Source organism: Schistocerca nitens, chromosome 3 (assembly GCF_023898315.1).
Source record: "Schistocerca nitens isolate TAMUIC-IGC-003100 chromosome 3, iqSchNite1.1, whole genome shotgun sequence".
Taxonomy (NCBI): domain Eukaryota; kingdom Metazoa; phylum Arthropoda; class Insecta; order Orthoptera; family Acrididae; genus Schistocerca; species Schistocerca nitens.
Window position 1 is genome coordinate 609,338,070 of NC_064616.1, and position 25,465 is coordinate 609,363,534.

General features: G+C 45.0%; 1 protein-coding gene and 1 pseudogene across 3 annotated transcripts in view; both read right to left on the minus strand.

The window, feature by feature from the left end:
* The window catches only part of LOC126248546 (lysosomal-associated transmembrane protein 4B-like), a 169,662-nt gene that overhangs the window by 120,389 nt on the left and 23,808 nt on the right, over positions 1–25,465 (minus strand). The gene's annotated exons all lie outside the window — the stretch shown is intronic.
* On the minus strand, positions 7,767–7,884 carry LOC126249892 (5S ribosomal RNA; annotated as a pseudogene).

Genomic DNA, 25,465 nt, shown 5'->3' on the forward strand with positions numbered 1-25,465 from the left:
CTACAGTGGTGTGCAGAACAGAAGTACGAAAGTAATATTTGCATGATGTGTCACTGTCAAGTTACATAGTTCGATGAAACTACGACCATACATAGAAATAGCTGCTACAGTATAGCACAGAGAGTAACTCAAAGAAATTCGTATTGAGACGAACAGAAATGACACTATGTATGAATCTATGCTCTCGCAGCGATATCCAGTGATGAAATATTCTCGGGTTTCAAACCACGTCACGTAGTTAACTGCCCACGAGCTTTCGGCAGAGATCTTCATTGCCATTATCAAATGGTTGACTATCATGTGGATATCACTGCCGTGCTTGGAAAAACGTGGCGGTGGCGTCCAAACGACAGTCAACCATTTGGCAATGGCAGAGGAGATCTCTGCTGAAAGCTCGTGGGCAGTTAACCACTTGATGAGCCTTGAACCCGATAATATTTTATTAAAGTAATGACACTGTTGTTCAAAAACAGTAATTACACTGAAGTCACTGAGATTTATATAGTTCCATGGACATTACAAAAGGCAGGACATGGTTCTTAATAGGGTCTGTGATCACCAAGGACGGCAGTGCATGTCTACAACGTGTTACCATGCTGGCCACAAGGTGCGTAAGGAGTTCTCGTGGTTGGGCGGTCCATTATTTCACCAGCACCGTTGAAAACTGCTGGATGGTCGTCGGTGAATGTGGAAGGCCTATAATACGTCTCGCCAACACATCCCATAAGTGCTCGATGGGATTTAAGTCAAAGGAACGGACAGGCCAGTCCATCCACCAAATAACCACTCGTTCCCAGCGTTCCTCCACCTGCGCAGTTCGATGAGGTCGCTCATTCTCATGAAAAAATGGAGTCAAGGTGGAATGTACCACCGAAAAGACGCACAGGGAGAAGGAATACACAGTCACAATAACGTGACTGGTGAGTGTACGGTGTTCGTAAGTTTTGAGATCAGTATGCCAACGCAGCATTATGCCTCCCCACATCTGGACTACCAAAACTATCATGCTCGACAATGTTCCTGGGTGCATTACGTGCTGCCATCTCTCACCAGGGAGAGGAAGTCCAGCAATGTCGAACATGATCGTTAAGGTGGTCCAGGTGATATTGTGTGAACAGCCATAATGTTACTTGGGCATACTGCCCTTCATATCTTCGCACAACGTACATTCACCGTCCAACGTTATTGTGACGCTGTACTCCTTCCCCATGTGTGTCTTTACAGAGGCGCATTCGGCCCTGATTTCATTTTTATGGATGAAAATGCACGACCGCTTCAAACTGCGCGCAACGCTCCTGACGTCCGACGCGATCTCCACTACGCTGGTGCGTAGCAAATATCCTACTGTAGAATAGCTCGCGCTCGAGATAAATGTGACGCGAGTACAATCAGACTAGGGTCGACTGTCCGCGCTGTATATGGAACTATGCAAAGGAATGGTGTTTGGATTGGATTGGATTGGATTGTTGGGGGGAAGAGACCAAACAGCGAGGTCATCGGTCTCATCGAATTAGGGAAGGACGGGGAAGGAAGTCGGCCGTGCCCTTTCACAGGAACCATCACGTCATTTGCCTGGAGTGATTTAGGGAAATCACGGAAAACCTAAATCAGGATGGCCGGACGCGGGAAATGGTGTTTGTATCGGAAGGCCAGACTGCTACTGACAGATGAAGCGTGTTGCATTCCGTACGACATACTGAAGTCGGTTCGCTGACGAGATATGTTGATTAACAGTTCCTCTTTTGAGTAACAGCACAAACGCTAAAATGGCAGATATTAAGATGGAAGCGATCACGGAAAACCGAAAATAAACTTAATTCGCTCATCAGAGGAAAGACTACTGGACAGGATGAGGTATCTGACCGATCTACAAGTTGTTTCACAACTTCAAATTCAAATGGCTCCAAGCACTATGGGACTCAACACCTGAGGTCATCGGTCCCCTAGACTTAGAACTACTTAAACCTAACTAACCTAAGGACATCACACACATCCATGCTCAACGCAGGATTCGAACCTGCGACCGTAGCAGCAGCGCGGTTCCGGACTGAAGGGCCTAGAACCGCTCGGTCACAGCTGCCGGCTGTTTCACAACTATTACAGCAGATTTGTAGGGGTCGTAGAGGCACTTAGTAGATAAATTTTTGATAAAGAATCCATGTCGGGAAATTTACCGTTTGGATGTACATGGTGATTCAAAAAGTAATGTCTCAAATTTTTTTTCTTTCCAAATAAATTTTTTTAAGTGAACAATTTGAATTTGGCGCTATTCAGCAATGATTTTTGTCCAGTCCATTGCAGTAGTAACTTAATGAATTAACAGATTCCAGTTTTATACTTACTTGCAAAATGGCCGACATCTATGTTCGTATTAGCGTTCTGTGACAGAATTCTTGAATGCAGAAGGTGAAACACCCGTCCGCATTCATGCAAGACTGGAAAGTGTATACAGTGATGCAACAATGGATATCAGCACTGTTAGACGAGGGATTCGTCGCTGCAACGAAGCTGAAGAGCAAACACCGTTGACTGACGAAATACGGACCGGCAAGCCGCTGACTGCAGTGACTCCACACAACATTCACTGAGTCAATGACATCGATGACGTTAGTTAGTTTCATGTCCCGTGGATCATTTTGCACGGTAGATCGTAATGATGTGGAACGAGTAATTTTACATTCACTTCGCAAATTAATTTGTGTATATGATTACATTCTGAACATTTCTAAGGTTTTCTTTTCTAAAAAGAAAAATGTATACAGATGTGAGTTAGTAATTCCTACTCACCACCTTTTACAGATTACAGTACTAGAAATTTTTCTATGGAATAGAAGGAGTTACAGCGACGAACCCATAGTCCGACAGTGCTGATGTCCTTTGTTCACTGTGAGCACTGTTAGAAGAGGAGTTCATCACTGTAACGAATCTGAAAGACAAATGCCGCTTGCTGACGAAGAGCAGAGAGGCATGCCGCTGACAGGAGTGACTCATCTACATCTACATCTACGTCATACTCCGCAAGCAACCATGGTGTGTAGCGGAGGGTACTTATGGTACTGATCCCCCTTCCCTGTTTCAATTGGGAATGGCGCTTTGGAAGAATGATTGTCGGTAAGCCTCTGCATTGGTTCTAATTTCTCGAATTTTTTCGTCGTATTCATTAAGCGAGATATGTGTAAGAGGAAGTAATATGTTGTCCGACTCTTCCCGGAAAGCGTTCTCTCGAAATTTCAACAGTGAACCACTCCGTGATGCACAACAGCACTCTTGTAACGTCTGCCAATGGAGTTTGTTGAACTTCTCGGTAACGCTCTCGCGCCGCCTAAACGTTCCCGTGACTAAACGCACCGCTCTTCGTTAAATATTTTATATCGCTTCTGTCAGTCCTGCCTGAGCTACCCATATTAATGAACAACACTCAAGAATCGGTCGAACAAGTGCCTTATAAGCCACTTTCGTCTTGGATGAGTTACATTTCCATTTTTCCTACGAATCTCAGTTTGGCATCTGCTTTTTTACTATTTGTTTTACGTGATCATTCCAGTTAGAGACGCTCTGGATAGTTAATCCTAGATATTTAACGCTAGGCACTGTTTCCAGCAGTTTCTCATAAATAGTGTAGTTGTACAGGAGTGGCTTTCTTTTCCTATGTATGCGCAATATGTATACTTTTTTACGTTCAGAGTCAACTGCCAGAGCCTGCACTATTCATCAATCCTCTGCAGCTCATTCTGCAAATCTATACAGTCTTCTGGCGTTGCTAATTTGTTATAGACAGCCGCATCGCGAGTGAACGGTCTTAAAGAGCAACCAACGTTTTCCACTAGATCATTTGTGTACATCTACAAACAGTAACTGTTCTATCACACAATTTTGGGGTACTACCGAAACTACCATTACATCTGTCTATTTTAATCATTTAGGTGCTACGTTTCGAGATATGTCTGCAAGGAAGCCTTGAATCCAGTCGCAAATTTGGTCCAATACTTGATAAGGTCGTATTTTTTCACTAAAAGGCAGTGCAAGACGGTGTCAAATCCCCACCTGAAATCGAGGAACTCAGCATCGACCTGAGCGCCGTTGTCAGCAGTACTATGGATGTCACTGAGGAACAGGGCGTGCTGAGTTTCGCAAGATCTCTGTGTACGGAATCCATGTTGATTTCTATAGAGGAGATTTTCGTTCTCCATAAAAGTCATAATTCCTGAGCATAAAACAGGTTCGATAATTCTATAACAGACTGACGTCAACTGTGTGCATCTGTCCTACGGCCCATTTTGAAAATGGGAGCGACTAGCGCTTTTTCCAGTCGCTAGGTACCCTTCGTTGGTCCGGCGATCTACGATAAACTGCTGCTAGAAGGCGAACATGTTCTTACCCATTATGTTTTTATAATCTTATAATTATCCCATCTGGTCCTGAGGCTTTTGCATTACTAATGGATTGCAAATGCTTCTCTGTTCCACGATCGACTGTCTCAATATCTGTCATTTCGACGTTCCTGCGGTGATTGAAAGGAGGGACTGTTTTATAATCTTCCACAGTGAATCAGTTTCAGAATTCCGAATTCAGTATTTCGACGAACGCTTCTCTCATTGCTTTCCTTATACTCCTTTTCGCTTCGATCAGATTTTGTGTGTCAGCTAGGTTTGACACTTCTTGAACCCAAGATGAAGCTCTCTTTGTTTATGGGGCAGCTTTATAACACGGCTACTTAACCATGGTGAGTCTTTCCCATCCCTTAAGACTTTGCTCGGAACACACTTGTCTAAGGAGTATTGAACGTCCTCATCACTAAATATTTGCTGCTGACTACTTACATACTCTGTAATTCGTATCCTGTCGCTCTTGCTAAACAAAAATATGTTCCTAGTTTTCTTAACATTCCTCATAAACCCCGTAGTCCTAGTTCTACCACAGCCTTATGATCATTGATATCTTCCTCCATGTTAACTGATTCGATAAGTTAGTAGTAGGCATATGACAATTTCGGTACAATCCTTTGATCTCTTAAGTAAACAAACTGCCAGTTACCCTAGTCCAGTTTAGTGATACTTATGTAAACAAACTGCTCACTTGGAAACATGGTTTATATATTTAAGATGTAATTAAAGTACAATAACTGTAGAGCCAGCAGCAGTTAATGTTCATGATTATTACTATAATTTATAGGCAATATGGCGGCTTTGGTTCATGTTTACTCAAGTGGTCAATACATTTGGCTTAAAGTGATAACTGTCATTTTCATGTTAGTAATTTAGGACCTAAAAAAACCCACTACCAACCCACTGCGCCAGAGTACTGCTACTGGCCACATCACCTCCACTTCCACCATCCTTCTTTAGTTTCCTCCTAGCCATTGTGAGTCTGGCATTCTTAATGTGGGCATCACTTAAGCAGCAGCAGCACCAGTAAATCCAGGTGATCATAATGAAATCCAGGTGATATAGCAAATTTCCAACATACTATACCACTCAGCAGTTTTGCCCTAGTTTTCGTGAATGTTCGGCATCCAAAGCTATTTTCTGCAACATACGACATACGAACCTATTTACGGTTTCGTGGCTAACTTTCACTGTATTTTTAGAAGATGCACATTTTATTGCCCATTTTTAAGCTAATTTTACCGACTTCTTAAAACGGTGCACATAAATATAGGTTTAGTTGCTATTTTGTCGATTTTAAAGAAACACTCATAAAATATGTAGCTTCCAATGTTTAATAACTAAAACCACCAATTTGCTATTATTTACAGTTTTTGGACAAATTATATCGATTTTCACCCAGGATCCTGCAAAACATCTATAATTTTACCGATCTTTTGAGACGACACATGTAAATAAGAGTTTTTCGCTGAAATTTTATCGATTTCCTGCGAAAACAGCCACTCTCTTTCAGAAAGACACACCACCAAAAGAAATACGCTGCAGGTCTACCTTTCACTTCAACGCAACTTACCACAAACACTTTAGTGTATGACGTAACCATCAGCTTCTCTGACACTATATGGTTATACTGGACTTGTAAAAAAAGTAACGGTTGGAAAATTTCTACAGAGAAAAGTATATACGTCGCCAACATGTTCCACATTTGTGCTGCTACCACCAGGGTATGAATAGAGAGCCATGCACTGTACTTAAAAACAATAACTTTCCATGCTCCGCACGCCGTTTCCTTTTGCATCACACCGCACGATAGCCGTGATGCGCGATAGCCGTGGAAAGTGGGCGACAATTACTTCTTTATTTAAAACTGAAAAAAATGCTACAGGACCGCTCCCGGTCCGTCTGCACGCTACTGCTACGTAGCCACCGACCTAAGTTCCCGCCACTTCAGTGCTTTTCGAAGCCCGCCTGCCGCCAGTATTAGCGCAATGGATCAAAAGAGCAGTAAGAGTACAGAGCTCGAGTTGTCTAGACCGGCGGTTGTTCTCTCCACCGCACCCGTTAAATATTTCCCACACCCACCCAGCGCGGAGAGGGCAGAGAAGTCAGGTTTCTGTCGCTACAGCCAGCCTCTATGAGCTATGAATGTATCTCGATTAAAAACCCGTAATGCACCTTACTGCCAGTAGTCCTACATGTTCGAGCAGATCGCATGCTCTTGAATTTTGATCCTTCCTAGTCACTTGCAGTGAAAAAAAAATTCCGGGCACTTTTGCAGTGCAACTGCAGGTCCAGCGCTTGCATATGTCACGCCTCCACTTCCGTGGAATTCTAGGCTAGTGCACTGCACGGTAGATCGGAGGCCAATCTTAACTATGTGCACGCACACACACACACACACACACACACACACACACACACACACACACACACATTAAGAATTTTTTAATGTAACTTGCTTCCAAGTTCCTGAAATTAAACGTTATTAATATCCTATCACACTTGCACGTTTTTCACCATAGGAAGACATGCACATTAAGCTTTGTTACGTCGTCTGCACTATATTTTGTGAACGAGTAATTCTGTTATTGTGGTAGTGCACTGTGTACACCTTAGCAACGCATACGCAGTATATATCAGTTTTAAGTAACACAAACCATTTATACATTTCCAGAAGTATATGACATCGTATGTTTTACGAAACTCGCTTTCAATTACGGTTTGACAATTACAGTATTTATTTTCCCTCGTTTCGACAGAATGTGCTTCAATTGCATTTCAGTTACGTCAGATGGCTCTCCGTTCGTTTCAGTTGCACTATCATAGTGATCAGATATACACTGTCTCACTCCATGGAGTCGTCAAGCATTCTTTTTTTTCTGTAGCTAGAACCATTCGTCAATCACGCGCGGAAAGTGTGCGTGTCGGTCAAAATTTTTATCCTGCAGAGTAATCCTATAACTTTTTTCACCGTATTTTATCCACGAGTCAACAGCGTAAATTTATTCAACGTATTAAGATGTCAGTCCACCCATTTACACAGAGACAAAACTCCCAGAAGAATGTACATTATCCACACAGGTTACTTAGTCACTCACGAAGTCCCGAGCACCTTATTTACTCTATTGCAACATAGCTTAAGCACTCCGTCTTCAGGCCATAAGTGGCCCATCGAGACCATCCGACCGCCGTATCATCCTCACTGAGGATGCGGATAGGAGGGGCGTGTGGTCAGCACACCGCGCTCCCAGTTGTTATGATGGTTTTCTGTGACCGGAGCCGCTACTATTCGGTCGAGTAGTTCCTCAAGTGGCATCACAAGGCTGAGTGCATCCCGAAAAACGGCATTTGGCATCACAAGGCTGAGTGCATCCCGAAAAACGGCAACAGCGCATGGCGGCCCGGATGGTCACCCATCCAAGTGCCGACCACTCCCGACAGCGCTTATCTTCGGTGATCTGACGGGAACCGGTGTATCCACTGCGGCAAGGCCGTTGTCCATAAATAATAACTGTCGAAGTAACATAATTATATTCCATAACTGAGCAGTTGAAAGAAAATGCTACATTATGCTAAATTACTAGTCAATTTTGTGTTTGCGATGTTTCACATTTTCTTCCACCAGTCATCGAAAAACGTTGAAAACATTTGTCTGTTTAGCTTGATGCCATATGCTGCTTCAAGCAATTTGTTCAGCGTCATCTGTTACATTATTTAACAGACTTTGAATATAACACAAATACGTTAGAACATGTTTTCGTTGCTGGTTGGTACGTTCATTTGCTCTTTCTTCGCGGGTGTCTGTCAATCAAAGTTTTTGAGCTGCAAAGCAATGCCCCAATTTTATTCACAGGATTTTATCTACAAGTCAACACTGTAATATCGCCTTTCTTTCTTTCATATCCACCCTAACATATTCATCGAAAAAACAAAAGATGGAAGTTCTGCTGCCGAATGTCTCTCTAAAAACCTTCATGCACTATGTCATCAAAAGTATCCAGAGACCCCCCAAAAACATACGTTTTTCATATTAGGTGCATTGTGCTGCCACCGATTGCCAAGTTCCCCATATCAGCGACCTCAGTAGTCATTATGCATCGTGAGACAGCAGAATGGGGAGCTCCGCGGAACTCACGGACTTCGAACGTGGTCAGGTGATTGGGTGTCACGTGTGTTATACTTCTGTGTGCGAGATTTCCACACTCCTAAGCATCCCTAGATCCACTGTTTCCGATGTGATAGTGAAGTGGAAACGTGAAGGGACACGTAAGGAACAAAAGCGTACAGACTGACTTCGTCTGTTGACTGACAGAGACTGCCGACAGTTGAAGAGGGTCGTAATGTGTAATAGGCAGATACCTATCCAGACCATCACACAGGAATTCCAAACTGCATCATGATCCACTGCAAGTATTATGAAAGATAAGCGGGAGGTGAGAAAACTTGGATTTCATGGTCGAGCGGCTGCTGATGAGCCACAAATTACGCTAGCAAATGCGAAACGACGCCTCGCTTGGGGTAAGGAGCGTAAACATTAGACGATTAAACAGTGGACAATCGTTGTGTGAAGTGACGAATCACGGTACACAATATGGCGATCCGATGGCAGGGTGTGGAAATGGCGTATGCCTGGTGAACGTCATGTGCCAGCGTGTGTAGTGCCAACAGTAAAATTCGGAGGCGGTGGTGTTATGGTGTGGTTATGTTTTTCATGGAGAGGGCTTGCACCCCTTGTTGTTTTGCGTGGCACTATCACAGCACAGCCCTACATTGATATTTTAAGCACCTTCTTGCTTCCCACTGTTGAAGAGCAATTCGGGGATGGTGACTGCATCTTTCAACACGAGGGAGCAACTGTTCATAATGCACGGCCTGTGGCTGAGCGGTTACTCGACAATAACATCCTGTAATGACTAGCCTGCACGGAGTCCTGACCTGAATGCTACAGAACATCATGGGATGTTTTGCAACGCCGACTTCGTGCCAGGCCTCACCGACGACATCGTCAGTGCAGCGCTCCGTGAAGAATGGGCTGCCATTCCCCAAGAAACCTTCTAGCACCTGTTTGAACGTAAGCCTGCGATGGTGGAAGCTGTCATCAAGCCTAAGGGTCAGCCAACACCATATTGAATTCCAGCATTACCGATGGACGGCGCGACGAACTTTTAAGTCATTTTCAGCCAGGTGTCTGGATACTGTTGGTCACATAGTGTATTACCTCGAAATTTTCGCGGTACAGTCACTTCTCAGGATGTTTGTCCGTGGGAGTAACATGTTTGCCCACATGACCTAGAAGCAGCCCAAGGCGAATACCTCTCAGCTCCCGTGTTGTCAGAGTATCGCTTACCTAACCCTGGGTTCGGTGTGGGGCGGCGGTGGGGTGAGTGGACTGCTGTAGCCTGTTGTGAGGTTGGGTTTCTAGGTCCCCAGTTCAATACAATACAATACAATACAATACAATCGCTTACCCTCCCTCCCCCTCCCCTCCCCACCCTCACATTCTCACAGACCTCCCGGGCACATGCGGACGGGGTTTACAGCTGTTTGCCTGCGACACGTTAATTCAACCTCTCAGTTCTTAATGTTTGGGTTGTTTCTCCTAAGATTATAGCAAAAGTCTGAGTTCAACATATGCTTTCTACTTCAGCTCGCTCCAAATGCTTACTACAAGGCATTTTACAGCGGTTAATGCTTCCAATGACAGTGTATGGGATTTATAGTCTTGTTAGTGTGCAATAAATTTAGTTACATTCAGGTCAGCTACCAGACCCACTGTATGTCTCCCTGCCTGCATGTGGACACCTCCATCACTTGCAAACTTTCTACATCTAAAAGAAATATGCTACAAGCCACTGTAAATTGCATGGTCGAGGGTACATAGTACCAACATTATAGATTACCCTTCCATCCCGCTCTCACACGCTAATCAAGTAAAAAGTGATTCTCTGTATACCTCCATACATACCCTAATCTACACTAATGTTTCTTGGAGAAATACATCGTCTTTCACAGAGATTTTTTCGTTACATATTCGAATGGAGTATGTCAACCTATTTGACTCTAGCAGCGACAAGATGATGATTTTGCTTCGCATATCTGCCATATAACATGAACAAATGTTGGACTCACACAATTGGTAGTCAGTAACTATGTAATATTGGGCTGTCGAATCGATGTTACTGTTCACTACTCTGTATCATTTAACCACAAATGGGTACATATGTGTTAATGTCAGTATAACAGCTGACACTGATTTCAAAGTTGTAGTGGAAATTGATAATGTATTGTAAGGTACAAAGGTGAGGCTCATTCAAATACAATCAGAGCAGCTGTGTGGCAAACTAACATACACTGATGGGCACTTGATGGCTAGGTACAGCACAATCTGTCTTGGCAGTCACATAATCGAAAGCAGCAGTATGGGTGCAGTGGTACTCATTGTGTGTGGTGTTGGTACGCTAAACTTAACAGCTCAAGAGTCATCACAGAGCGTATTTCTAAAGTATCTAAATGTTGTGAACATACTGGGTGACAATTATTGAACTATATGAAAAAAAACGTAAATTAGCCACAAACTACCACGTGCACACACTTCATTCAACATGTAAATGTCACTACAGATATTCGGATTTAGGTTATGACATGTTCGATAGGCTTGGCATCATTGGCCATGATGTGGTGTAGATGAATAGCAAAATTCTGTATGACTCGCTCAAGTGTTGGAACATCGATGCTGTCGATGATCTCCCGACTGACTGTTTTCAGCTCCTCAATGGTTTTGGGTTTATTACTGTACATCTTGTCTTTAATGTAGCTCCACAAAAAGGAGTCGCAAGTGTTCAGATCTGGAGAATATGGCGGCCAATCGAGGCCCATGCCAGTGGTCTCTGGGTACCCCAGAGCCAGAATAGTCCCCAAATTTGCTCCTCCAGGACATTAAGCGATCTGATGCTTCAGTAGGGCTGAGTTCAGTCTTGCAGGAACCACATATTATCGAAATCAAGGTCACTTTGGATAATTGGTATGAAATCATGGGTATTGGGACAAAGTTCATTCTGAGCCATTCTGCTTTGTTGCCAGATGTATCCAAGATGGCAGCGATGACGTCATCCAAGATGGCGGCGTGTAGACTTGGCAACAGCACGTCATCCAAGATGGCGGCTGTGACGTCATCCAAGAGAGCGGATTTTGGCGGGAAGTTTGAATTTTGGTGGGAAGAAGGTCAATTGGGCTACCTCCACTAACCTAACCCACCTCTCCTCCCCTTCCCCAGCAAATGGCGGGAAATTCAAATTCCAACAGGACAATGCAAAATACCTAAGAAAAAGGTGGGTAGATAGGTCAGTTGGCACTGTTGTCCATTCCATGACGTAATCCAAGATGACAGCCATGATATCAGCTGATGATGGAAGTACCATTATCCAAGATGGCGGAAAATAGTGTGTTCACCATGAGGTCTGGACCTAGTGCACAGTACCAGCACCAGAGAACACTGTCATCCATTTTGTGACGTAATCAAAGATGGTGAGGTGAAATGGGGAGAAAACGATCCTGCTTGTGATGGACATAAGTTTTTATTTTCCATGCAGTGTCTCCACCACCAGATGAATACTCCAACTGACCTATTACACAATACTGCCACCAGAGGGTGCTGTCGTCACTCCTGTGCCGTAATCCAAGATGGTGGTCTGGAGGGGGAAAATGGCGCCAAAAAGACTCAGCCGGTGCTGGGCTTCTGGAGAGAGTAAGGAAGGAGTGTACTTTATTCATTTTGGAACAATTTATTTAGGGGTGGAGTATATTTATCAGACTGATACAAAACACATGCTTTGGATCACGCCATACAGTCCACAGACCTGTAAACTACTACTAAATAACGCTCTGCAGACACGCAAACAACTCCTAATTCACCAAAATAATTTTAGTACAGACATGCAGACTCTTTCTAAATAATGCAGTACACTGATGTGTAGACATGCTCAGTACTCTTAAAATGTCCAAATAACACATAGCAAAGCCTACAGACCTGCCCACACAATAATGTAACAGATACGTAAACAACGTACGCAGACACCGTCCGCCCCCCTCCCCCCCCCCCCCTCCCCCCCCCTGTCTACTAGACCGCACAAGAGGCTATCTGCACCCCTGCAAACTGACGCGGCACTCAACAGCCAACCAGGCACAGATCTCTTCAAGCATGAGGCCGCGACATCCCTTTCATACTTGGTACCTCAGAAATTCCTCTCGACATACATGTTCACCTAGGCACCGTTGCTGACGTGACCGGAAAGGAGGGCAGACGCTCCAGGGGCGCGCGCGCCGACACCGCCGTGAGACATGGCCTGACGCAGGCCAACGTGACCCATCGCTCTCACGCCGCTGTAGGTGAAAGTTGTTTCTATTGTCGAGTATACAGTCAGTGTTATACTGATGTCTCAGAACTCCAAGAAACACTTACGCCGGTCTCATACACAAGACGCCTCTGGACAGCACTTAACGTTGATGACAGAGTAGCACAGGGCACAATGTTTCTAGCGCGACATGAGAGACACGTCTAAATGAGCTTAACTGCCAAGTGCGACTGACGCAACGTCGCGAAGTGCGCGAGCACAGCTATAAACCATCACACCCACAACTAATAAGGTTCTCAATCTTATACCGATGTCACATGACTATGTAAAAAAATAAGAATCGAGTCGACATCGCGAAAATTGTATTGTGTCCCAGAAATAGTTAATGCTCGCTTTCTTGATATCTCAGCATTTATGCACGGAAATTCTTGACCTAACCGAACCTGTTTACAAAAACTGCGCAGAATAACGTCGAATGCAATCTTCCTCGTGGAGCTAACGTGATACCCCATCCATCACGTGATACCCTTCCTGCTTTCAACACACACAAACGTCCCCTCCGCTATGTAGAGACTCCTATATCCCAGCACAAGGGATGTGAATGAATAGAACATTATGATTAGCTCTTATCGAATTTACGAGCCCAATTACTGATGCCACCGGTATCTAAGAATCGTCTGCATTTTTACCTTCTGCAGACGAGACTTTCAGTGGTTATTTTAAACATATCGCCATATTGCACTGGCGATTAAATCTTACAAACTACCATACATATCGCCCTATTGTACTGGCAATTAAATCTTACAAAATACCATACGTATCGTCAAATACGGAAGGACTCTTACTCATTTACACTGCTCTCCCACCGAGGACAGGAGCTTGAATATTAGAATGTGAACTCGACCTGCGACCCATAAGTATATCAACATGCACCCCACATAATGTCAAATACGGAAAGACTCTTATTCAATTACACAGCTCTCCCACTGAGGACACGAGCCTGAATATTAGTGTGCGAAACTGATCTCCAACCCAGCAATACATCACTGTGTACCGTGTGGATGTAGTAAACCCACAATTCGTATCCTGCGCCAAACAAAATCATCCCTTTCACATATTTCGTACATGTACTGCGAAGATGGACAGTACTGTATATACTCCTCACAGCAATAGATATTTCCCGCAGCCGACGATTACAAGTCAGCCATCCCCGACGCACCAATGCGCAACCAAAGCCCCCTCAGCGGACCAAAGTCGCTGTCACCACTGTTCTACAAATTCGGGCTCGTTTCCTCTCGACACAAACGCGTTACTGTTTCTGCTCTGAACCTGCTTCCTTGCTTCCTCACTTTTCTAGACACATCTCCAGACTCAGGGAAGTCAAGAACACATGTATTTTCGCATGGTTTGCCATAATATTACACCACTTTTGCGGTACTTCTAGATATCAAGCCGTAGGCAGCATCCTACCGATAGCTAGCGCAACATAATTCCAAAGATATAGACTGGAAATTATTTCTCTACAAACTCGAAACATTAGGTAGGTGGGGCATGCTGTAAACCTCTGACTAACTAGAAACTTGTCATGTCTGTGAAGACATTTACTTAGCAACTCGAAACAAACAGAGGAAAATGATATTTCCACTCTCGAATACTGATGTCGGTGAAGTAGTAGATTCCAAATCATCCCTATAATTTATAAGGTCAACTAAAGTGTTTCTCATGTCTAGAGAACCGGCAAACGTGTCTTCCACATGCTAGATGCACATACCGCAATCGATCTTCTACCAACTAAATAAAGGCGTGAAATGTGCAGAAGCAGTCAACCGAACAATTTACATTGGAGGGAATAACGGTCCAGCGCAGACGCACCTCCATATTCTATCTTCCCAAATTTCCACGCAATCACGAAAGCTATTCAACACATATTAAGTATTAGTTCGTTACTCGGTCGACTAGAGGACAACACGTTTAATTCTTCTACATTCCTACACTTCAACAGGCATCTCCAGTCTGACAGCTCCTACTGTTAACGGGAAACATGAATCACCCCCGCACAGGTCACCAGGGCTGCAGGCGAAGCACGCACAGGTAGAATGTTTATTCCAAGAAATCAATGACATATATATTCCATCCCTGCATGTACAACCAAATGTTATGATCATGGTCTCAGTGGAATGACATTCGACAGTGAGCAAAGTATCGGAAATACACTCTGTTGATGGCTGTGGCTCTGGAAATAGAAATATCAGTATCACTCGTATGACTTCACATAGTCTTCCCATGCTATCACAGTACTGTAAATCAAATCCATGCCTTCCTTACGACTGAACGTAGTCATTCCCTTTGCATATGTCGGAACACAAACACATACTTTATAAGACTGATCACGCACACTCTATTGCTAAGTATAATACTTCATCAATAACTGATCGCTGGCGATACGAAATAATACTGAGAGAAAATCAACCATGGGTGGACATGTCTCATAAGTTTATCTTGCGAGTGCTACCACCGTTCCTGAAAGAGAGACGTAATGGGCCAGATGTTAAAAAAACTCGATCCCAACAACTACTGTATGTTACTGTCACAAGCGGTCATGTTTCTATAGGTGCACACAAGTATCCATGTTAAAAGCTATACTGGCTTTATATATCAAGGTACGACATTACCTCTGAATGAGGTGGTTTTACTATCAGGAGAAATATCGAGACGGTGATCGCTGGAGAGTATGTTATCAGACCAGCAATCCAGTTACACGTAGTCCACGGTGCAAGCTCGTTATAAAATCGCTGAATTTTGAAAGTGATTCGGTTAAGGGACGTCGTATGTAAGTGCTACTTGCGACTCCCTCACACTGCCCAGCTAGATATTTCTATAGTACTTGTAACATATTCTGACTTGATACCGTAGCAGAGGTTCTGCGATATATCCACTGAATTATAGGCAATGACTGATTGAGAAGGAACACAAACAGTAGTAGTAGATGATGTGCTGATTGATGCCGTAAGAAAATGTTCACTAACTTTTCAAACCTGTAATGTTACACTATCTGCTAGAAATGATGTCGATTATTTGGAATCAAGTCTTTCCATTCAACCACACACCTGCGTCGCATCACACCCACAAGTGAATCATATTTCTGGCACTCTCATATCTCGAAACGAGTCACCTTTCTCGAACCTGTCTGCTACAGTAAAATTCCAACCAGATTTTAGTCAGTCCCCTACGCATCTTGCAACTGCTCCCATTTCTACAGCTTTGCGCATGTGATCTTTCCAATTTCTGACAGAACTGAGCAGAAGTCGGAGAAAGACACATCCGCCACCTTCTGCAACCCATGCAGTAACAGAACGACCAGAGTTAGTGCAACAGGAGCGTGTTTTGACCATTTGATGGAAATGCAGGCATTGTGGAACGCCCTCAAACTAGATACAGGTACTACCATCCAAAGCAGACCTGCGTCCATTCACACCTATCCCCCCAACATGCTATCAGCGTTATTCTGTACCATCCAACAGAGAAAAGTTACGAACTCTAAAAGCTGCACTAACTTCGTTCGATATAGAACTCACCTAGGCGCCGTTGCTAGTGCGATGACGCATAGCTGCGGTGTGGGTCCGGTGCAGAGAGAGAGTTGTTGCGATGCTTCCCAGAATAGCATTTCTAACGGGACACCCTGTCCATCATCGAATTTGCCTGTCAAACTGCTGCTGTTGCCGATGCAGGACGAACCTATTAAATATACAGCTTTTGTTTCAGGTACTGTTTCTGGCTGAGCCAGATGCAGCTGCCTGCCCTGTTTCAGAGGATGATTCTCAGCCTTCAAGGTCCTTGAAATCGCAGAGGGTGGGCTTATTGGTAGTTGGGAGCTCCAATGTTAGGCGCCTAATGAGGCCCCTTAGGAATATGGTGGCTAAGGAGGGGAATAAATCTAGTGCGCACTCCGTGTGCATTCCGGGTGGAGTCATTCCTGATGTGGAAAGGGTCCTTCCGGATGCCATGAAGAGCACAGGATGCAGCCAGCTGCAGGTGGTGGCACGTGTCGGCTCTAATGATGTGTGTCGCTTTGGATCTGAGGAAATTCTCTCTGGATTCCAGCGGCCACCTGATTTGGTGAAGGCTGCCGGTCTTGCTTACGAGATGAAGGCAGAGCTCACCATCTGCAGCATTGTTGACAGAACCGACTGCGGACCGTTGGTGGAGGGTCTGAATCAGAGGCTCAGACGGTTTCGCGACCGTGTTGGCTGCAGATTCCTTGACTTGCGCCATAGGGTGGTGGGGTTTTGGGTTCCGCTGAATAGGTCAGGAGTTCACTACACTCAGCTGGTGGCTACACGGGTAGCTGAGGCTGTGTGGCGTGGACTGGGCGGTTTCTTAGGTTAGAAGGCCTCGGGAAAGTACGGGGTGGGCTGCAATCTCAAAGGGTGCATGGAAAATACAGGACGTGCTTGGATCAAGGAACAGTCGGAATTGTAGTTGTAAATTGTTGTAGTTGTGCTGGGAAAGTCCCTGAGCTTCAAGCGCTAATAGAAAGCACAGAAGCTGAAATCGTTATAGGTACAGAAAGCTGGCTAAAGCCTGAAATAAGTTCTGCAGAAATTTTTACGAAGTCTCAGACGGTGTTCAGGAAAGATAGATTAGGCAGAATTGGTGGTGGAGTGTTTGTGTCTGTCAGTAGTGGTTTATCTTGTAGTGAAGTCGAAGTAGATACTCCGTGCGAATTGGTATGGGTGGAGGTTATACTTAACAGCCGAACTAAGTTAATAATTGGCTCCTTCTACCGACCCCAGACTCCGATGATATAGTTGCTGAACAGTTCAGAGAAAATTTGAGTCTCGTAACAAATAAATACCCCACTCATACGGTTATAGTTGGTGGGGACTTCAACCTTCCCTCGATATGTTGGCAAAAATACTTGTTCAAAACTGGTGGTAGGCAGAAAACATCTTCCGAGATTGTCCTAAATGCTTACTCCGAAAATTATTTCGAGCAGTTATTCCACGAGCCCCCGCGAATTGTAAATGGTTGCGAAAACACACTTGACCTCTTAGCCACAAACAATCCAGAGCTAATAGAGAGCATCATGACTGATACAGGGATTAGTGATCACAAGGTCGTTGTAGCTAGGCTCAATACCGTTTCTTCCAAATCCACCAGAAACAAACGCAAAATAATTTTATTTAAAAAAGCGGATAAAGTGTCACTAGAAGCCTTCCTAAGAGACAATCTCCATTCCTTCCGAACTGACTATGCAAATGTAGACGAGATGTGGCTCAAATTCAAATATATAGTAACAACAGCAATTGAGAGATTCATACCTCATAAATTGGTAAGACATGGAACTGATCCCCCATGGTACACAAAAAAAGTCCGAACGCTGTTGCAGAGGAAACGGAAAAAGCATGCAAAGTTCAGAAGAACGCGAAATCCTGAAGATTGGCTAAAATTTACAGACGCGCGAAATTTGGCACGGACTTCAATGCGAGATGCCTTTAAAAGGTTCCACAACGAAACATTGTCTCGAAATTTGGTAGAAAATCCGAAGAAATTCTTGTCGTATGTAAAGTACACAAGCGGCAAGACGCAGTCAATACCTTCGCTGCGCCGTGCCGATGGTACTGTTACCGACGACTGTGCCGCTAAAGAGCAGTTATTGAACGCAGTTTTCCGAAGTTTCTTCACCAGGGAAGACGAATGGAATATTCCATAATTTGAAACACGAACAGCTGCGAGCATGAGTTTCTCAGAAGTAGATACGTTAGGGGTTGCGAAGCAACTCAAATCGCTTGATACGGGCAAGCCTTCAGGTCCAGATTGTATACCGATCAGGTTCCTTTCAGATTACACTGATACAATAGCTCCCTACTTAGCAATCATATACAACCGCTCGCTCACCAATAGATCTGTACCTACAGATTGGAAAATTGCGCAGGTCGCACCAGTGTTTAAGAAGGGTAGTAGGAGTAATCCATCGAACTACAGACCTATATCATTGACGTCGGTTTGCAGTAGGGTTTTGGAGCATATACTGTATTCAAACATTATGAATCACCTCGAAGGGAACGATCTATTGATACATAATCAGCATGGTTTCAGAAAACATCTTTCTTGTGCAACGCAGCTAGCTCTTCTTTATTCGCACGAAGTAATGGCCACTATCGACAGGGGATCTCAAGTTGATTCCGTATTTCTAGCTTTTCGGAAAGCTTTTGACACCGTTCCTCACAAGCGACTTCTAATCAAGCTGCGGGCCTATGGGGTATCGTCTCAGTTGTGCGACTGGATTCGTGATTTCCTGTCAGGAAGGTCGCAGTTCGTAGTAATAGACGGCAAATCATCGAGTAAAACTGAAGTGATATCAGGTGAGGGAAGCGTCCTGGGACCTCTGCTGTTCCTAATCTATATAAATGACCTGGGTGACTATCTGAGCAGTTCTCTTAGGTTGTTCGCAGATGATGCTGTAATTTACCGTCTAGTAAGGTCATACGAAGACCAGTATCAGTTGCAAAGCGATTTAGAAAAGATTGCTGTACGACGTGGCAGGGCCGGCCGCAGTGGCCGTGCGGTTAAAGGCGCTGCAGTCTGGAACCGCAAGACCGCTACGGTCGCAGGTTCGAATCCTGCCTCGGGCATGGACGTTTGTGACGTCCTTAGGTTAGTTAGGTTTAACTAGTTCTAAGTTCTAGGGGACTAATGACCTCAGCAGTTGAGTCCCATAGTGCTCAGAGCCATTTGAACCATTTTTTGACGTGGCAGGTGGCAGTTGACGCTAAATAACGAAAAGTGTGAGGTGATCCACATGAGTCCCAAAAGAAATCCGTTGGAATTCGATTACTCGATAAATAGTACAATTCTCAAGGCTGTCAATTCAACTAAGTACCTGGGTGTAAAAATTACGAACAACTTCAGTTGGAAAGACCACATAGATAATATTGTGGGGAAGGCGAGCCAAAGGTTGCGTTTCCTTGGCAGGACACTTAGAAGATGCAACAAGTCCACTAAAGAGACAGCTTACACTACACTCGTTTGTCCTCTGTTAGAATATTGCTGCGCGGTGTGGGATCCTTACCAGGTGGGATTGACCGAGGACATCGAAAGGGTGCAAAAAAGGGCAGCTCTTTTTGTATTATCACGTAATAGGGGAGAGAGTGTGGCAGATTTGATACGCGAGTTGGGATGGAAGTCATTAAAGCAAAGACGTTTTTCGTCGCGGCGAGATCTATTTACGAAATTTCAGTCACCAACTTTCTCTTCCGAATGCGAAAATATTTTGTTGAGCCCAACCTACATAGGTAGGAATGATCACCAAAATAAAATAAGAGAAATCAGAGCTCGAACAGAAAGGTTTAGGTGTTCGTCTTTCCCGCGCGCTGTTCGGGATTGCAATGGTAGAGAGATAGTATGATTGGGTTCGATGAACCCTCTCCAAGCACTTAAATGTGAATTGCAGAGTAATCATGTAGATGTAGATGATCCATTGCAGAGGGCAGTTTAAAGTTTCATCACCTGTACTATAGGAGGGTGGCCGTACCCCACAGACTATACTGTAAGTCACAAGAGACGCTCCCTGTGAGCCTGGGTCGTTGTTTGAAACATTGTGTTCTAACACGCTTTGTACACTGTCATACATTTGTTTTTCTACCACGACTTCGATGTCTATGTCAGGCCCTAATCTGACATTGATTCACGGCCTCTCTCAGAAAACTGGACAGTGCACAATGAAAATCATATTGTTACTGTGGCTGCCATAAAACGCCAAAAACACTGGTAGAGTTTTAAGACGCTGGCGTAGGTTTCCAAACTATCTTTAAACTCATCTGTCACAGTCACGGAATAGCTGATGACTCTACGTTCCATTTCGACTGATTCATCATATTGCAGTCATGTAAGCAATTCGGCGCTCTCTACCCCAGAAGGTGCAGTACATCCATCAAAACTCTTTCCCCAACTCAAACGAGCGATATCAGTCAGTCTGTAGGTGGTAACCAACAGCGTGCCAGTGCACGGATGGGATGGAAAAGACACCATCGATGTACTCTAATATTAAGCATCACAATTGATAGTGTGAACAATTTTTCAGTAATTTCAACACCGACCAATGATGTGATAGCATGTTTCTCAATTTCAGTGTCATAGTAATATAGTACTGTACTCGACTGCAGCCAGTCACCTCCACATTTGGAGAGCATTTGAACTGTTTTCTGTGTTTCTGTGGATATATAGTCTGCAGCAGATCCACACTCGAAGGCTAACTCGGGTGTGGTATGCTGTGGATCTGCATCCCAACACCGCTTCGTACATTGCGCCTGGCGGATCCACCTTCAAACCTCATCCCGTGTGCGGCATATTGTGGATCCGCAATTCAACATTGCTTCGTATATAATGCACGGCGGATCGACATTCGAACGCTAAAAGTTGGATCTACTGTGGGTCCTGGGAGCATTCCGCGAGGCATGCATATTTTTCCACTGTTCTGTGCGGATGTATCAGTCGCGTGACATGGCCTGCGTGCTACTCATATACAGCAACGTATTCTGTATATGGTTTAAAGCACTGTCTACTTGCGATCGTTAACGGTAAACCTGTCGGTCACCAGAATACTTCCATCTCATGTGTGATGAACTTGACACATTCCTCTAAACGAACTTTGACTTATGCGATGTACTCCATCCCCCCTGTCGCATCTTGGGTGTAAAATCGAGACTTCAGCGTCATAACTAAGTTAGCAATAGGTGCTTGTGAGGCACTGCGGTACCCGTGTACACATTTGCCTGACAGATGTGCTGTTTGCAGAGTTAGTGAAGGAATGACTTGTAATTTTCACATGTCGGACGCTGCTGCTATGCTTTTATCTGTTTCCTTGTAGGAGGTACCCCTGCTACTAACGATCATTTTATATAGGCCTGATGCAGGCATCATATAATTTATGAACCGTGATCGGATGTGAGCAGTGGACGCTGTACATCTCCGGAAACCTATACTGTGCTCGTGTCACGCAGAGCAAATGTACGGTAGTAAGGAAGTAGTTTTTTCGTATTATGGTTCGATAACATAGTTTATCGTAGAGAAACTGGGAAGAAGGGTGTATGTCATGCGCTTGAAATATATTTCTTACATTGGAATATTAACAGCGCTACATTCCATATGACTGATAGGTCGGAAACGTAGGCGATCTAACATTATAGCCCGTTTTAAGTGCAGAACGTTGTAGCCTTAGGAGTGCATGTGTTTATGTTCTCTCTTACCAATACCTTCCAGGTACCGATCCTAGATACTAGAACAATAGTTTACAGTTGATAGCTTGGTTGATTTACATAAAAACGCATCGAACTGCATCCGTCTGGAGCTCTATAGGGCATAAAAATCATTCGTTCCTTGTTTTTCTTAACGTCTGCTATTACATCACGACACTTTGAAATCTGTTACTAAACATCAATAAGAAATGCTAAGCCCCTCGACATGGGCACATCTCAAGAAATCTCATGCTCTTGGATAGGTGAGGACTCGGAAAGCTCCATTCATTCACGAGACGTGGAGTGTAGCGGTCTTCTTCTGGTCGTTTGCAGATTAATTCAGTAAGGGTGCTGCATGTCGGGTTGGTCAGTGACAGTGAGAGGAGGGTCTTTCAGTCTCTAATTCTACCCTAAGACGGTGAGAGTACTCTGTGACTCCCATACACAGAGAGATAGATCGTAAATTTAGTACTTTGCTCGAGGTGTTAGAAGTATGTGGAGTGCTGTCATGTATACCTTAATGATATATGTGTTCGAGAATTAATAATGAATGGACGTACTGCACAGTCATCTATCCACGTTCACAGTGAGACTCGCGAAGTGGAGAAGGGGCGGTTTGGCTATGACACTAAAATTGTGAAACATGCTGTCACATCATTGGTCGGTGTTGAAATTACTGAAAAATTGTTCACACTATCAATTGTGATGCTTAATATTAGAGTACATCGATGGTGTCTTTTCCATCCCATCCGTGCACTGGCACGCTGTTGGTTACCACCTACAGACTGACTGATATCGCTTGTTTGAGTTGGGGAAAGAGTTTTGATGGATGTACTGCACCTTCTGGGGTAGAGAGCGCCGAATTGCTTACATGACTGCAATATGATGAATCAGTCGAAATGGAACGTAGAGTCATCAGCTATTCCGTGACTGTGACAGATGAGTTTAAAGATAGTTTGGAAACCTACGCCAGCGTCTTAAAACTCTTCCAGTGTTTTTGGCGTGTTATGACAGCCACAGTAACAATATGATTTTCATTGTGCACTGTCTAGTTTTCTGAGAGAGGCCGTGAATCAATGTCAGATTTGGACCTGACATAGACATCGAAGTCGTGGCAGAAAAACAAATGTATGACAGTGTACAAAGCGTGTTAGAACACAATGTTTCAAACAACAACCCAGGCTCACAGGGAGCGTCTCTTGTGACTTACAGTATAGTCTGTGGGGTACGGCCATCCTCCTACAGTACAGGTGATGAAACCTTAAACTGCCCTCTGCAATGGATCAAAAGCTGTATATTTAATAGGATCGTCCTGCATCGGCAACAGCAGCAGTTTGACAGGCAAATTCGATGATGGACAGGGTGTCCCGTTAGAAATGCTATTCTGGGAAGCATCGCAACTACTCTCTCTCTGCACCGGACCCACATCGCAGCTATGCGTCATCGCACTAGCAACGGCGCCTAGGTGAGTTCTATATCGAACGAAGTTAGTGGAGCTTTTAGAGTTCGTAACTTTTCTCTGTTGGATGGTACAGAATAACGCTGATAGCATGTTGGGGGGATAGGTGTGAATGGACGCAGGTCTGCTTTGGATGGTAGTACCTGTATCTACACTCCTGGAAATTGAAATAAGAACACCGTGAATTCATTGTCCCAGGAAGGGGAAACTTTATTGACACATTCCTGGGGTCAGATACATCACATGATCACACTGACAGAACCACAGGCACATAGACACAGGCAACAGAGCATGCACAATGTCGGCACTAGTACAGTGTATATCCACCTTTCGCAGCAATGCAGGCTGCTATTCTCCCATGGAGACGATCGTAGAGATGCTGGATGTAGTCCTGTGGAACGGCTTGCCATGCCATTTCCACCTGGCGCCTCAGTTGGACCAGCGTTCGTGCTGGACGTGCAGACCGCGTGAGACGACGCTTCATCCAGTCCCAAACATGCGCAATGGGGGACAGATCCGGAGATCTTGCTGGCCAGGGTAGTTGACTTACACCTTCTAGAGCACGTTGGGTGGCACGGGATACATGCGGACGTGCATTGTCCTGTTGGAACAGCAAGTTCCCTTGCCGGTCTAGGAATGGTAGAACGATGGGTTCGATGACGGTTTGGATGTACCGTGCACTATTCAGTGTCCCCTCGACGATCACCAGTGGTGTACGGCCAGTGTAGGAGATCGCTCCCCACACCATGATGCCGGGTGTTGGCCCTGTGTGCCTCGGTCGTATGCAGTCCTGATTGTGGCGCTCACCTGCACGGCGCCAAACACGCATACGACCATCATTGGCACCAAGGCAGAAGCGACTCTCATCGCTGAAGACGACACGTCTCCATTCGTCCCTCCATTCACGCCTGTCGCGACACCACTGGAGGCGGGCTGCACGATGTTGGGGCGTGAGCGGAAGACGGCCTAACGGTGTGCGGGACCGTAGCCCAGCTTCATGGAGACGGTTGCGAATGGTCCTCGCCGATACCCCAGGAGCAACAGTGTCCCTAATTTGCTGGGAAGTGGCGGTGCGGTCCCCTACGGCACTGCGTAGGATCCTACGGTCTTGGCGTGCATCCGTGCGTCGCTGCGGTCCGGTCCCAGGTCGACGGGCACGTGCACCTTCCGCCGACCACTGGCGACAACATCGATGTACTGTGGAGACCTCACGCCCCACGTGTTGAGCAATTCGGCGGTACGTCCACCCGGCCTCCCGCATGCCCACTATACGCCCTCGCTCAAAGTCCGTCAGCTGCACATACGGTTCACGTCCACGCTGTCGCGGCATGCTACCAGTGTTAAAGACTGCGATGGAGCTCCGTATGCCACGGCAAACTGGCTGACACTGACGGCGGCGGTGCACAAATGCTGCGCAGCTAGCGCCATTCGACGGCCAACACCGCGGTTCCTGGTGTGTCCGCTGTGCCGTGCGTGTGATCATTGCTTGTACAGCCCTCTCGCAGTGTCCGGAGCAAGTATGGTGGGTCTGACACACCGGTGTCAATGTGTTCTTTTTTCCATTTCCAGGAGTGTAGTTTGAGGGCGTTCCACAATGCCTGCATTTCCATCAAATGGTCAAAACACGCTCCTGTTGCACTAACTCTGGTCGTTCTGTTACTGCATGGGTTGCAGAAGGTGGCGGATGTGTCTTTCTCCGACTTCTGCTCAGTTCTGTCAGAAATTGGAAAGATCACATGCGCAAAGCTGTAGAAATGGGAGCAGTTGCAAGATGCGTAGGGGACTGACTAAAATCTGGTTGGAATTTTACTGTAGCAGACAGGTTCGAGAAAGGTGACTCGTTTCGAGATATGAGAGTGCCAGAAATATGATTCACTTGTGGGTGTGATGCGACGCAGGTGTGTGGTTGAATGGAAAGACTTGATTCCAAATAATCGACATCATTTCTAGCAGATAGTGTAACATTACAGGTTTGAAAAGTTAGTGAACATTTTCTTACGGCATCAATCAGCACATCATCTACTACTACTGTTT